Source organism: Triticum urartu, chromosome 2A (assembly GCF_056163025.1).
Source record: "Triticum urartu cultivar PI428250 chromosome 2A, HENAU_Tu73, whole genome shotgun sequence".
NCBI lineage: Eukaryota > Viridiplantae > Streptophyta > Magnoliopsida > Poales > Poaceae > Triticum > Triticum urartu.
Window position 1 is genome coordinate 37,903,543 of NC_141874.1, and position 15,832 is coordinate 37,919,374.

The window sequence follows — 15,832 nt, forward strand, 5'->3', positions numbered from 1 at the left end:
GGTAGCAGGCATATGAACTTGAAAACAGAAACTAATATAAGGGTCATGGTTTCAGCCTCTCCGATGACTAATGAATCTGAAGATATTTAGTCATAAAAGGAGGAAACCATAGCTTCCATTTTAGTGTTATATACAAGTATGCCATCTTAGGTGAAACAAGTAGATAGGATACTATTTTCTGTCCTTCTGTGTCCTCCTAAAATCTGTTCTGGACATTGTGAACTAAATAACTAACATATCCATTTTGAAAGAATGTAGGATCCATTTCCATTTTTCCCGATGGTGTATTTTTTTACGTCCTAAATTTCGTCAGAGTTTCTTTCATGAAATTTAGGCCTGGCATATTTCTGTTTAATATTACCGATTATTCATTTCAATGCAATGCATTTGTCTGGACTATTTGTATGCTTTTGCATGCACACACACAAAAATGAATGGGCGATCCTATCGGAACTTGATGATTTTCAGAACCTAATTAGACTAGACTTGTACAAGAACAACACTTGGGAACCTGGAAGGCCGTTTGTAAGCTTGCCCACCTGCGTTTGATCCACATGGCTCCAATCACCTGAAACTTTCTGAAATTTTTGTCGCTTCCAGGTAAACGAGTGGCGATTTATTTGCTCGAGCGCATGGTTGTAAGCTCGTTTACCCATGTTTGATCCACAAGGGTGCATCATTTCTACCTAACAACGTGCCCTTAAGGAAGGGAACTTTTCTCTTCAACCATGTTTTGTTGTGCGTTTCCAGTCACTTGCATGAATGAAGTTTGCCTGGTGAAAATATGGTACTGTTTTTTTTTTGTGTGATGTGTTTTGTTGCTTATGAAGGGGAGCTACATGGGTTCTGAAAGGCTGAAAATTATACAACTACATTCATGCAACTTTAACCCTTTTACCAATGTTCACATGGATTTAAGTTTTTTTCCTCTCTTTGAACAAGCTGAAAACAAGTTCACCTTCGAGCAGAAGATGGTGTGTTTGGCTTGAGAAAAAATTGAGGTGGCAAACGATATAGCTCCAATCAAGACTGAACATCAAATGATCTGCTTAAGAACAGATGTAGTAGCATTTGACATTTATTCACGTTGGAGCAGAAGGTGGTGTTTTTGGCTGGAGAAAAAAATTGAGGTGGCTGACGATATAGAAAGGTCAGGGGGCTAGATCAAAGTTCTGTTGATGTATGATTGTTACTTTTAAAAGGTCTCTTGTATTTGAGTGCTTGATTTGGCAGTACCGCCTGTAAAAAAGACATGTGCAATGTTTGATAATGTGTTTTGAAGCCTCTCACTTAATAACCAAGCTAATTGCAGATCTTTATTTTTCATAAAAGGCTGGAGTGAGCTGTGCGTCCGTTCCCCACTCCTCTTGAACCCACCTTCTCCCTCTCCCTGTGCACACTTTCCTCCACACCCGATGAGATCTGCTGCGCTTGCCTCCATTGCCCTGGCCCTCGCGCTCGCCGGCGTCCACCGAGCCAAATCCTACGCCGGAGCCCCTCCTTCCTCAACCTTCTTATCCACCGATGTGCCCCCACACCCTGACCGGCAACGAAGCACCCCGCATGAGCGGACGCATTCCCCTGCCCCAGACCGGCGGCGAAGCGACCCCGCGCTCTGCTTCTCCCTCCCCGGCGTCGTCCTACACCCCGCCGCGTCGATCCCTCGCCGGATTGATGCATCCCGTGGCTGGGACCTTTGCTTCCTGTTTGACGCAGTCCCTTCTCATCCAACAACAGCAACAAAAGGAGGAAGCGGCTGCTCCGGCCGCCCCCTGCAGATTCCAACCAGCGACGGCGCCTTCTACTCACGCGCCCCTTGGAGATCCACTACAGTTCAATTCCCTGGCTGCACAGTATAGGGAGGATTCTCTTGAAGTATTGCCTCAAATTCTTCCTCCACAACCATGCCTGCAGGGGTCATGTGGACGGCGACAAGAAGCACTGAGCAATGGATGCGGTGCAGTACCTCACTGTAGATTTCCCTCCCGCTCTTCGTCCACAGGGTGAGCCGTTCTGAACCAATTTTTGGATTTACCAAAGTGCGTGTTGAGTTACACAGAGATGTGGTGCGTTGCTAGAGTTTGCAGTATGAGTAGTTCATGAGTAATTGCCAGATCCTTTCCCACAGAACATGCCTTTTTTTGTCGTACAAAACTTGCCTAACTATTTATCTGTAGTTGCCTCAAATGTTAGTCAATTTTTTCATCTCATTGAGGTGCTATATATCTGAAATAGCAAGTAACATACTGAAATGTTGTCTGCTTGGATGGTTAAACATTTCTGTTGATCATGGTATCCATATCAGCCTAATGATTTGCTTGCCTAATGATTTTGTTAGTTGGTTGCATGATATGCAGTGGCGAAGCTACACACGCTTCATTGGGCGGGCCAAAACCAACTAGCTTAAGAAATATGTCTGAAATTTTGCTCCCAGAGCCCCAGTTCAGCACCACACTCTACACTGTAATCTCATTTGGCAGGGTTTTGCCCAGCCGTAGCTCCGCCACTGATGAAATGTCTGTCCGCCTAGTTAAACATTACTATTGAATATGGTGTCCATATCAGCTAGACTGAAACTTGTACAGGAACACATTGGTTCAATAATAAAAAAGGCCTACTTGGATGGTTTATACATTGACAAGTCCGTCGGTTCTAAACTTCTAATACTACAAGATATGTGTAGAAGTATAAGCACATTAGTGCGTGTTGAATAATGCCGCCAGAATCAAATTGATTTTTACAAAGGATTAGCACATATTATTATTGTTATGCTATTTTTAGTACACATTAAAGTAAACTGTCCTAGGGGAAAGCAACACTGCATCTGAATGAAAGATTCTCTGTCTTCCAGTGGTCGTTGATGTCACACACAAGATGTAGTTAACAACATGATATTATTTTGATGTGTGCACTGACAGTTCCATCTGTTTGAACAATTCACTAGCTCTCCTTCCTTAGTTGGAGCTGAACCAGTTCCCCTGTTGGCACTTTTGTTAGCCATTAGTACATCAGTAAGCAAGGAAAAGTAAGAAGTTGTGGACTGTACTTCAGACCGAGAAAGTCAAGACAAAAAAACATGTTTTCTTCTAGTCAATCTATAACCTTTCTGGACACTGAGTTCTAGCCAAACACCCTTTTTGGACACTGAGTTCTAGCCAAACACCATGCTTCCTTCTAGTCAATGATTTCTACACTAAATTGTCTAATAATGTCAGAAAGTTGCCTACAATATTTATTTTGGCATATGATTTACGACAACCAGCAAGCGGAAGGGAGGAGAGAGATGTCGGAGTACCGGTGACCAGCAAGCGAAGGAAGAGGAAGAGCCAAGGGGGCAGCGCTATTTGTACATTGCGGCCACCTAGTGGGGTAGAGCTAGATCCGGGGAAGCGTTGTCTCGAGTGGTCGAAGAACTGGGCTGCAAATCACCGCTAAGTATCCCAAAATCGACACCCCTAAGCATGTGTTTTTCTACTCACATATATAATTCTGTGTGATAGAGGCGGAATAGGGAGATTGAAGAGGTGTGTGTGTGTGGGGGGGGGGGGTCCCATCTTCATGGGAAAATCGATATTTTTGAGCGCGGGTGCGAGACTTGGGATGCGGGAGCTGGAATCGTCGATGACTCGAGCCGAGATTGTCCAAAACTTGCCTAACACATGTGAGTCAGTTGCCCAAAAGATCCACTCCCAAGATGCGGGGGATGGAATCGTCCATGACTCGAGCCGAGAGTGTCCAAAACTTGCCCAACGCATGAGAGCTAGTTGCTAGAGATGCCACATGAGTTGCCCAAAAGATCCGCTCCCGAGATGCGGGGGCCGGAATCGTCGATGACTTGAGCCGAGAGTGTCCAAAACTTGCCCAATGCATGATAGTTAGTTGATAGATATGCTGGCATGAGTTGCCCAAAAGACCCGCTCTCGAGATGCGGGGGTGGAATCGTCCATGACTCGAGCCGAGAGTGTCCAAAACTTGCCAACGCACGATAGTTAGTTGCTAGAGATGCCGGTGTGAGTTGCCCAAAAGATCCGCTCCCGAGATGCGGGGTCGGAATCGTCGATGACTCGACCCGAGAGTGTCCAAAACTTGCCCAATGCATGATAGTTAGTTGCTAGAGATGCTGGCATGAGTTTCCCAAAAGATCCGCTCCCGAGATGCGGGGGCTGGAATCATCGATGACTCGACCCGAGGGTGGCCGAAACTTTCCCAACGCGCGATAGTTAGTTGCTAAAGATGCCGGCGTGAGTTGCCCAAAAGATCTGCTCCCGAGATGCGGGGGTCAGAATCATCGATGACTCGAGCGAGAGTGTCCAAAACTTGCCATACGCATCATAGTTAGTTGCTACAGACGCCGGCGTGAGTTGCCCCAAATATCCGCTCCCGAGATGTGGGGGCTTGAATCGCCGATGACTCGAGCCGAAAGAGTCCAAAACTTGCCCAACTCATGATAGTTAGTTGCTAGAGATGCTGGCATGAGTTGCCCAAAAGATCCGCTCCCGAGATGCAGGGGCTGGAATCGTCGATGACTCGACCCGAGGGTGTCCGAAACTTGCCCAATGTATGATAATTAGTTGCTAGAGATGCTAGCGTGAGTTGCCCAAAAGATCCACCCCTGAGATGCTGGGTTTTATTTCGCCCAAAACTTGCCCAACACATGTTATGTAGTTGCTAAAAAGGCCGGCGCGAGTTGCCAGAGATGAAGGAAATATGCCCTAAAGGCAATAATAAAGTTATTATTTATTTCCTTATATCATGATAAATGTTTATTATTCATGCTAGAATTGTATTAACCGGAAACATAATACATTTGTGAATACATAGACAAACAGAGTGTCACTAGTATGCCTCTACTTGACTAGCTCCTTAATCAAAGATGGTTATGTTTCCTAACCATGGACAAAGAGTTGTTATTTGATTAACGGGATCACATCATTAGGTGAATGATCTGATTGACATGACCCATTCCATTATCTTAGCACTCGATCGTTTAGTATGTTGCTATTGCTTTCTTCATGACTTATACATGTTCCTATGACTATGAGATTATGCAACTCCCGTTTGCCGGAGGAACACTTTGTGTGCTACCAAACGTCACAACGTAAATGGGTGATTATAAAGGTGCTCTACAGGTGTCTCCAAAGGTACATGTTGGGTTGGCGTATTTCGAGATTAGGATTTGTCACTCCGAATGTCGGAGAGGTACCTCTGGGCCCTCTCGGTAATGCACATCACATAAGCCTTGCAAGCATTGCAACTAATGAGTTAGTTGCGAGATGATGTATTACGGAACGAGTAAAGAGACTTGCCGGTAACGAGATTGAACTAGGTATTGGATACGGACGATCGAATCTCGGGCAAGTAACATACCGATGACAAAGGGAACAACGTATGTTGTTATGCGGTCTGACCGATAAAGATCTTCGTAGAATATGTAGGAGCCAATATGGGCATCTAGGTCCCGCTATTGGTTATTGACCGGAGACGTGTCTCGGTCATGTCTACATTGTTCTCGAACCGCAGGGTCCGCACGCTTAAGGTTTCGATGACAGTTATATTATGAGTTTATGAGTTTTGATGTACCGAAGGAGTTCGGAGTCCCGGATGGGATCAGGGACATGACGAGGAGTCTCGAAATGGTCGAGACGTAAAAATCGATATATTGGACGACTATATTCGGATATCGGAAAGGTTCCGAATGATTCGGGTATTTTTCGGAGTACCGGGGAGTTACGGGAATACGGGGGAGAAGTATTGGGCCTTATTGAGCCATACGGGAAAGAGAGAGGGGCTGCCTAGGGCAGGCCGCGCGCCTCCCCAAGTCCTAGTCCGAATTGGACTAGGGGGAGGGGCTGCGCCCCCTCCTTCCTTTCCTTCTCCCTTCCCCTTCCTTGAAAGGACTCCTAGTTGGACTAGGAAAGGGGGAATCCTACTCCCGGTGGGAGTAGGACTCCCCTAGGGCGCGCCATAGAGGGCCGGCCCTCCCCTCCTCCACTCTTTTTTATACGGGGGCAGGGGGCACCCCATAGACACACAAGTTGATCTTCGTAATCGTTTCTTAGCCGTGTGCGGTGTCCCCCTCCACCATATTCCACCTCGGTCATATTGTAGCGGTGCTTAGGCGAAGCCCTGCGACGGTAGAACATCAGGATTGTCACCACGCCGGCGTGCTGACGGAACTCCTCCCCGATGCTTTGCTGGATCGGAGCCCGGGGATCGTCATCGAGCTGAACGTGTGCCAAGAACTCGGAGGTGCCGGAGTAACGGTGCTTGGATCGGTCAAACCGTGAAGACGTACGACTACATCAACCACGTTGTGCTAACGCTTCCGTTGTTGATCTACAAGGGTACGTAGATCACACTCTCCCCTCTCGTTGCTATGCATCACCATGATCTTGCGTGTGCGTATGAAATTTTTGAAATTACTACGTTCCCCATTAGTGGCATCCGAGCCTAGGTTTTATATGTTGATGTTATATGCACGAGTAGAACACAAGTGAGTTGTGGGCGATATAAGTCATACTGCTTACCAGCATGTCATACTTTGGTTCGGCGGTATTGTTGGACGAAGCGGCCCGGACCGACATTACGCGTACGCTTACGCGATACCGGTTCTCCCGACGTGCTTTGCACAAAGGTGGCTAGTGGGTGACAGTTTCTCCAACTTTAGTTGAACCGAGTGTGGCTCCGCTCGGTCCTTGCGAAGGTTAAAACAACACCAACTTGACAAACTATCGTTGTGGTTTTGATGCGTAGGTAAGATTGGTTCTTGCTTAAGCCCGTAGCAGCCATGTAAAACTTGCAACAACAAAGTAGAAGACGTCTAACTTGTTTTTGCAGGGCATGTTGTGATGTGATATGGTCAAGACATGATGCTAAATTTTATTGTATGAGATGATCATGTTTTGTAACCGAGTTATCGGCAACTGGCAGGAGCCATATGGTTGTCGCTTTATTGTATGCAATGCAATCGCGCTGTAATGCTTTACTTTATCATTAAGCGGTAGCGATAGTCGTGGAAGCATGAGATTGGCGAGATGACAACGATGCTACGATGGAGATCAAGGTGTCGCGCCGGTGACGATGGTGATCACGACGGTGCTTCGGAGATGGAGATCACAAGCGCAAGATGATGATGGCCATATCATATCACTTATATTGATTGCATGTGATGTTTATCTTTTATGCATCTTATCTTGCTTTGATTGACGGTAGCATTATAAGATGATCTCTCACTAATTATCAAAAAGTGTTCTCCCTGAGTATGCACCGTTGCGAAAGTTCTTCGTGCTGAGACACCACGTGATGATCGGGTGTGATAGGCTCTACGTTCAAATACAACGGGTGCAAAACAGTTGCGCACGCGGAATACTCAGGTTATACTTGACGAGTCAAGTATATGCAGATATGGCCTCGGAACACGGAGACCGAAAGGTCGAGTGTGAATCATATAGCAGATATGATCAACATAGCGATGTTCACCAATGAAACTACTCCATCTCACGTGATGATCGGACATGGTTTTGTTGATTTGGATCACGTAATCACTTAGAGGATTAGAGGGATGTCTATCTATGTGGGAGTTCTTAAGTAATATGATTAATTGAACTTAAATTTATCATGAACTTAGTCCTGGTAGTATTTTGCAAATTATGTTGTAGACCAATAGCTCGCGTTGTTGCTTCCCTGTGTTTATTTTGATATGTTCCTAGAGAAAATTGTGTTGAAAGATGTTAGTAGCAATGATGCGGATTGGATCCGTGATCTGAGGTTTATCCTCATTGCTGCACAGAAGAATTATGTCCTTGATGCACCGCTAGGTGACGGACCTATTGCAGGAGCAGATGCAGACGTTATGAACGTTTGGCTAGCTCAATATGATGACTACTTGATAGTTTAGTGCACCATGCTTAATGGCTTAGAATCGGGACTTCAAAGACGTTTTGAACGTCATGGAGCATATGAGATGTTCCAGGAGTTGAAGTTAATATTTCAAGCAAATACCCGAGTTGAGAGATATGAAGTCTCCAACAAGTTCTATAGCTAAAAGATGGAGGAGAATCGCTCAACTAGTGAGCATGTGCTCAGATTGTCTGAGTACTACAATCGCTTGAATCAAGTGGGAGTTAATCTTCCAGATAAGATAGTGATTGACAGAATTCTCTAGTCACCATCACCAAGTTAGTAGAACTTCGTGATGAACTATGATATGCAAGGGATAACGAAAACGATTCCCAAGCTCTTCGTAATGCGGAAATTGACGAAGGTAGAAATCGAGAAAAACATCAAGTGTTGATGGTAGACAAGACCACTAGTTTCAAGAAAAGGGCAGAGGGAAGAAGGGGAACTTCAAGAAGAACAACAAGCAAGTTGCTGCTCAAGTGAAGAAGCCCAAGTCTGGTCCTAAGCCTGAGACTAAGTGTTTCTACTGCAAAGGGACTGGTCACTGGAAGCAGAACTACCCCAAGTGATTGGCAGATAAGAAGGATGGCAAAGTGAACATAAGTATATTTGATATACATGTTATTGATGTGTACTTTACTAGTGTTTATAACAACCCCTCAGTATTTGATACTAGTTCAGTTGCTAAGATTAGTAACTCGAAACGGGAGTTGCAGAATAAACAAAGACTAGTTAAGGGTGAAGTGACGATGTGTGTTGGAAGTGGTTCCAAGATTGATATGATCATCATCGCACACTCTCTATACTTTCGGGATTAGTGTTGAACCTGAATAAGTGTTATTTGGTGTTTGCGTTGAGCATGAATATGATTTGATCATGTTTATTGTAATACGGTTATTCATTTAAGTAAGAGAATAAATTGTTGTTCTGTTTACATGAATAAAACCTTATATGGTTACACACCCAATGAAAATAGTTCGTTGGATCTCGATCGTAGTGATACACATAATCATAATATTGAAACTAAAAGATGCAGAGTTGATAACGATAGTGCAACTTATTTGTGGCACTGCCGTTTAGGTCATATCGGTATAAAACGCATGAAGAAACTCCATACTGATGGGCTTTTGAAACCACTTGATTATGAATCACTTGGTACTTGCGAACTGTGCCTTATGGGTAAGATGACAAAAACACCGTTCTCCGGTACTATGGAGAGAGCAACAGATTTGTTAGAAATCATACATACAGATGTATGTGGTCCGATGAATGTTGAAGCTCGTGGCGGATATCGTTATTTTCTCACCTTCACAGATGACTTAAGCAGATATGGGTATATCTACTTAATGAAACACAAGTCTGAAATGTTTGAAAAGTTCAAAGAATTTCAGAGTGAAGTTGAAAATCATCGTAACAAGAAAATAAAATTCGTACGATCTGATCGTGGAGGAGAATATTTGAGTTACGAGTTTGGTCTTCAATTAAAACAATGTGGAAAAGTTTCACAAACTCATGCCACATGGAACACCACAGCATAATGGTGTGTCCGAACGTCATAACCGTACTTTATTGGATATAGTGCAATCTATGATGTCTCTTACCGATCTACCACTATCGTTTTGGGTTATGCATTAGAGACAGCTACATTCACGTTAAATAGGGCACCATCTAAATCCGTTGAGACGACACCATATGAACTATGGTTTGGCAAGAAACCTAAGCTGTCGTTTCTTAAAGTTTGGGACTGCGATGCTTATGTGAAAAAGTTTCAACATGATAAGCTCGAACCCAAATCGGAGAAGTAAATCTTCATAGGATATCCAAAGGAAACTAGTGGATACACCTTCTATCACAGATCCGAAGGCAAGACTTTTGTTGCTAAATTCGGAAACTTTCTAGAGAAGGAGTTTCTCTCGAAAGAAGTGAGTGGGAGGAAAGTAAAAAACTTGATAAGGTAATTGTACCTTCTCCCTTATTGGAAAGTAGTTCATCATAGAAATCTGTTCCTGTGACTACTACACCAATTAGTGAGGAAGCTAATGATGATGATCATGTAACTTTAGATCAAGTTACTACCGAATCTCGCAGGTAAACCAAAGTGAGATCCGCACCAGAGTGGTACTGTAATCCTGTTCTGGAAGTCATGTTACTAGACCATGACGAACTTGCGAACTATGAGGAAGCGATGATGAGCCCAGATTCCGCAAAATGGCTTGAGGCCATGAAATCTGAGATGGGATCCATGTATGAGAACAAAGTATGGACTTTGGTTGACTTGCCCGATGATCGGCAAGCAATTGAGAATAAATGGATCTTTAAGAGGAAGACGGACGCTGATAGTAGTGTTACTATCTACAAAGTTAGAATTATCGCAAAAGGTTTTCGACAAGTTCAAGGTGTTGACTACGATGAGACTTTCTCACTCGTATCTATGCTTAAGTCTGTCCGAATCATGTTAGCAATTGCCGCATTTTATGAAATCTGGCAAATGGATAAACAAAACTGCATTCCTTAATGGATTTATTAAAGAAGAGTTGTATGTGATGCAACAAGAAGGTTTTGTCAATCATAAAGGTACTAACAAAATATACAAGCTCCAGCGATCCATTTATGGACTGGTGCAAGCATCTCGGAGTTGGAATATACGTTTTGATAAGTTGATCAAAGCATATAGTTTTATACAGACTTGCGGTGAAGCCTGTATTTACTAGAAAGTGAGTGGGAGCACTACAGCATTTCTGATAAGTATATGTGAATGACATATTGTTGATCAGAGACAATGTAGAATTATTCTGCAAAGCATAAAGGAGTGTTTGAAAGGAGTTTTTCAAAGAAAGACCTCGGTGAAGCTGCTTACATATTGAGCATCAAGAGATAGATCAAGACGCTTAATAAGTTTTTTTTAATAAGTACAAACCTTGACAAGATTTTGAAGTAGTTCAAAATGGAGCAGTCAAAGAAAGAGTTCTTGCCTGTGTTACAAGGTGTGAAGTTGAGTAAGACTCAAAGCCCGACCACGGCAGAAGATAGAAAGAGAATGAAAGTCATTCCCTATGCCTCAGTCATAGGTTCTATAAAGTATGCCATGCTGTGTACCAGATCTATTGTATACCATACACTGAGTTAAGAGAGGGAGTACAATAGTGATCTAGGAGTATATCAATGGACAGCGGTCAAAATTATCCTTACTGGAATAAGGATATGTTTCTCGATTACGGAGGTGACAAAAGGTTCGTCGTAAAGGGTTACGTCGATGCAAGTTTTGACACTGATCCAGATGACTCTAAGTCTCAATCTGGATACATATTGAAAGTGGGAGCAATTAGCTAGAGTAGCTCCATGCAGAGCATTGTTGACATAGAAATTTGCAAAATACATGCGGATCTGAATGTGGCAGACCCGTTGACTAAACTTCTCTCACAAGCAAAACATGATCACTTTTTGAGTCTTAATCACGTAGCGATGTGAACTAGATTATTGAATCTAGTAAACCCTTTGGGTGTTAGTCACATGGAGATGTGAACCAATCACATAAAGATGTGAACTATTGATGTTAAATCACATGGCGATGTGATCTAGATTATTGACTCTAGTGCAAGTGGGAGACTGAAGGAAATATGCCCTAGAGGCAATAATAAAGTTATTATTTATTTCCTTATATCATGATAAATGTTTATTATTCATGCTAGAATTTTATTAACCGGAAACATAATACATGTGTGAATACATAGACAAACAGAGTGTCACTAGTATGCCTCTACTTGACTAGCTCCTTAATCAAAGATGGTTATGTTTCCTAACCATGGACAAAGAGTTGTTATTTGATTAACGGGATCACATCATTAGGTGAATGATCTGATTGACATGACCCATTCCATTAGCTAAGCACCCGATCATTTAGTATGTTGCTATTGCTTTCTTCATGACTTATACATGTTCCTATGACTATGAGATTATGCAACTCCCGTTTGCCGGAGGAACACTTTGTGTGCTACCAAACGTCACAACGTAAATGGGTGATTATAAAGGTGCTCTACAGGTGTCTCCAAAGGTACATGTTGGGTTGGCGTATTTTGAGATTAGGATTTGTCACTCCGAATGTCGGAGAGGTACCTCTGGGCCCTCTCGGTAATGCACATCACATAAGCCTTGCAAGCATTGCAACTAATGAGTTAGTTGCGAGATGATGTATTACGGAACGAGTAAAGAGACTTGCCGGTAACGAGATTGAACTAGGTATTGGATACGGACGATCGAATCTCGGGCAAGTAACATACCGATGACAAAGGGAACAACGCATGTTGTTATGCGGTCTAACCGATAAAGATCTTCGTAGAATATGTAGGAGCCAATATGGGCATCTAGGTCCCGCTATTGGTTATTGACCGGAGACGTGTCTCGGTCATGTCTACATTGTTCTCGAACCGCAGGGTCCGCACGCTTAAGGTTTCGATGACAGTTATATTATGAGTTTATGAGTTTTGATGTACCGAAGGAGTTCGGAGTCCCGGATGGGATCGGGGACATGATGAGGAGTCTCGAAATGGTCGAGACGTAAAAATCGATATATTGGACGACTATATTCGGACATCGGAAAGGGTCCGAGTGATTCGGGTATTTTTCGGAGTACCGGGGAGTTACGGGAATACGGGGGAGAAGTATTGGGCCTTATTGAGCCATACGGGAAAGAGAGAGGGGCTGCCTAGGGTAGGCCGCGCGCCTCCCCAAGGCCTAGTCCGAATTGGACTAGGGGGAGGGGCTGCGCCCCCTCCTTCCTTTCCTTCTCCCTTCCCCTTCCTTGAAAGGACTCCTAGTTGGACTAGGAAAGGGGGAATCCTACTCCCGGTGGGAGTAGGACTCCCCTAGGGCGCGCCATAGAGAGGGCCGGCCCTCCCCTCCTCCACTCCTTTATATACGGGGGCAGGGGGCACCCCATAGACACACAAGTTGATCTTCGTAATCGTTCCTTGGCCGTGTGCGGTGTCCCCCTCCACCATATTTCACCTCGGTCATATTGTAGCGGTGCTTAGGCGAAGCCCTGCGACGGTAGAACATCAAGATCGTCACCACGCCGTCGTGCTGACGGAACTCCTCCCCGACGCTTTGCTGGATCGGAGCCCGGGGATCGTCATCGAACTGAACGTGTGCCAAGAACTCGGAGGTGCCGGAGTAACGGTGCTTGGATCGGTCGAACCGTGAAGACGTACGACTACATCAACCACGTTGTGCTAACGCTTCCGTTGTCGATCTACAAGGGTACGTAGATCACACTCTCCCCTCTCGTTGCTATGCATCACCATGATCTTACGTGTGCGTAGGAAATTTTTGAAATTACTACGTTCCCCATTAAGAGATATATATTTTTTTTAGCAAAAAAGTGATTTTTTTTGCACAAATTTTTTATTTCCATAGAATAAGTTGTCTACATATAAAAAAATATTTTCCTAAATCACCTAAGTTTACTCTAAAAAAATCAACTGAGTTTTGTAAATATGGTTTCGTAGATATTCTAGCCTAAACAAATTGTTTGTTTTGTTTGCAGGGCCTTACTAAATTTTAAAAGGATGTCAAAGCAACATTTTTGAGGTTTTGTGCACACGCCCAAGCAAGAAGCTTCAAGGTCCACTTCTAGGTACTCATAAAGCTATCCAACTTTTTTTTTTCAGCAAGAAAAGAGGAGTTGCCTCAAACACACAAGAGTTGCTTACTGCTAACACTGATTTTGCATGAGATGAGGTCGATATGCATGGGATGAGAGGGGGGGGGGGAATGGGTTTTGATGGCGATAGCATCATCATCAGGTTTTTGACAACTGGCAATTTTTGAGAGGGCTCGAGCCGGAAGTTGCCTAGCAAAGGGGCATGAGTTGCATGCTCGATTGCTCGTGTATATGTAATTTGGGAAACTGATAAGCAGAGTACACGAGTTGGACTGCCTCGGGAAAGTGCGGAAAATTGCCCAACACAGAGTAGACTGTTGCTACATATGCTTGTGTGAGTTGCTGGAAGTAGTTTTTTTCTTCAGAAAATGATAGGCAGTCCATGCTTGGTTTTTTATACAAATGTGTCGCTAGGTTGACATGAACTTTCATCATGTGTTTAAACTTGCCTAACCATTTTTGTGTACGTACTATTTGCCTCAAAATGATGCAGAACTTTGTCCTCAAAATGTAGTCTCTTTATAGTTCAGAAAACACACACATATCGAGGGCTAGGCAACTTCACACAGCTAGACCAAGCAATTGACACAGAGAGAGAGATCAAGCAACTTAAAAACTATTGGGGTAGGAAGGTTTTTGGGTGTTAGGCATTTTATGCGTGTGTAAATAGAGAATTCATAAATCTTTTTGTCCAAACAATAGGCAAGTCATAGATAAACCCATAGCAAGTCTCACGTAGTTGTCAAGAAAGTCCTGCCTTTTGGTTGTCAAGCATCCAAAAACTTGCCTAGCCAGTTTGTCTTATTTTGTAGGTGCCTAAAAAATGATGCAAAATTTTCCATCTCCTTGTTTTCTCTTATATGTGGGGCTTGGTTCATCGTCGTGTGTTTGAGATGCACCCAACACTATTATTAGCTATTTGTCTACGAGCACTTTTTTCGCTTCGTTATTTTGGTTGTTGGGGAGCGAGGAGCCCCGTAGCTATTTTTTTGCTACGGAACCCCACACACCCTTTGTGTTTTCATTTCATTTTATATTTTTCTCAGGAGTCACCTACAAAAATCTCAAGCTATCAAAGAAATGCCCAAGAAAAGGAAACCATCACCAAGTACTCTCCGGTAATTTTCACATCCTGTTCCGGGGCTTAGTTCCGTACTATCTAGGGGGATCAACTGTTCTTGATTACCTGATTTTGCATTTGAAATTGCCTAAAAAAACTCAGAACTTGCCTACATTTTTTCGAGTGATTACATTAAAAATGAATATGAAGAGCCTAGTAGGTCTGTTAATGACACAACATATCACAAATTGCTTAATGGTATCACTAGGTTTTCTTAAACAAATCCATAGAAGTTGTTGCCTTTTTTCCAGGAAGAACCATTTTTGTACAAAAGCAAACTAAAAACGACGGGCTTTTGTTTTTGCTTTCTCCCACCCATTTCATTTTTGCTTAAGAAGCGCCCAGTGGTTGCTCACACTCCCCCCCCCCCCCTCCACATCAAGTTCTAGCATGCAAAGCATATATAAGTTACTTACTAGCAACACTCATTTTTGATTAAACAAACCTTAGAAGTTGTTGCTCTTTTTTGTTTTTTCAACACTCTTCTAGTACAAAAGGCAACGTAAGAAAAAAACATCAAGGGGTTTCTCTGGATGTACAACATCCAATAGTTGGACAAAGAGAACTGAAACAGTTTTCATGTCCTGACTTGACTTGCTTATTGTCAATGATTGATTTGCTTAAAAATCTGATATAGTTGCTCACACTTTGCCCCCCTACACATCAAGTTCTAGCACGCGCGAAACACACAAGAATTGCTTACTGCCAACACTGGTTTTGCTTAAACAAACCCTAGAACTTGGCTGCTCTTTTTTGTTTTTTCAACACATTTATAGTACAAAAAGCAACCTAAGAAAAGCATCAAGGGGTTTCTCTGAATGGACAACAGCCAGCAGGTGGATAAAGGAAAACGAAACACTTTTCATGTACTGGCACTTGCTTTTTGTCAATACTTTGATTTGCTTAAAAAACCGCTATAGTTGCTCACTAATTCCTTTTTACTGTTTCTTGCAATAGGTGCAGTACAAATCAATACTAGTTGCTCATGCAGATGGAAGAAACAAGGGGAAAACATTGGAAAAGGAGTTTGCAATCAGGATGAACAAGGTGAGGAAAAGTCAAACCTTCTATCTCTTTCCTCTTATACACCATGGTTCACTTTTCTATCTCTCCCTTTTGTGTTTAGATTCTTATAGATCTCTTTTTCAGTTCTC

General features: G+C 43.2%; 1 long non-coding RNA gene across 1 annotated transcript; it reads left to right on the top strand.

The window, feature by feature from the left end:
* The first annotated feature begins 1,367 nt into the window (after nt 1–1,367).
* LOC125532064 (uncharacterized) lies at nt 1,368–15,725 on the top strand. The gene is made up of 4 exons (XR_015614964.1): nt 1,368–2,003; nt 13,442–13,531; nt 14,605–14,676; nt 15,642–15,725. It is a non-coding gene; the product is annotated as an uncharacterized LOC125532064 (long non-coding RNA).
* Nucleotides 15,726–15,832: the final 107 nt, after the last annotated feature.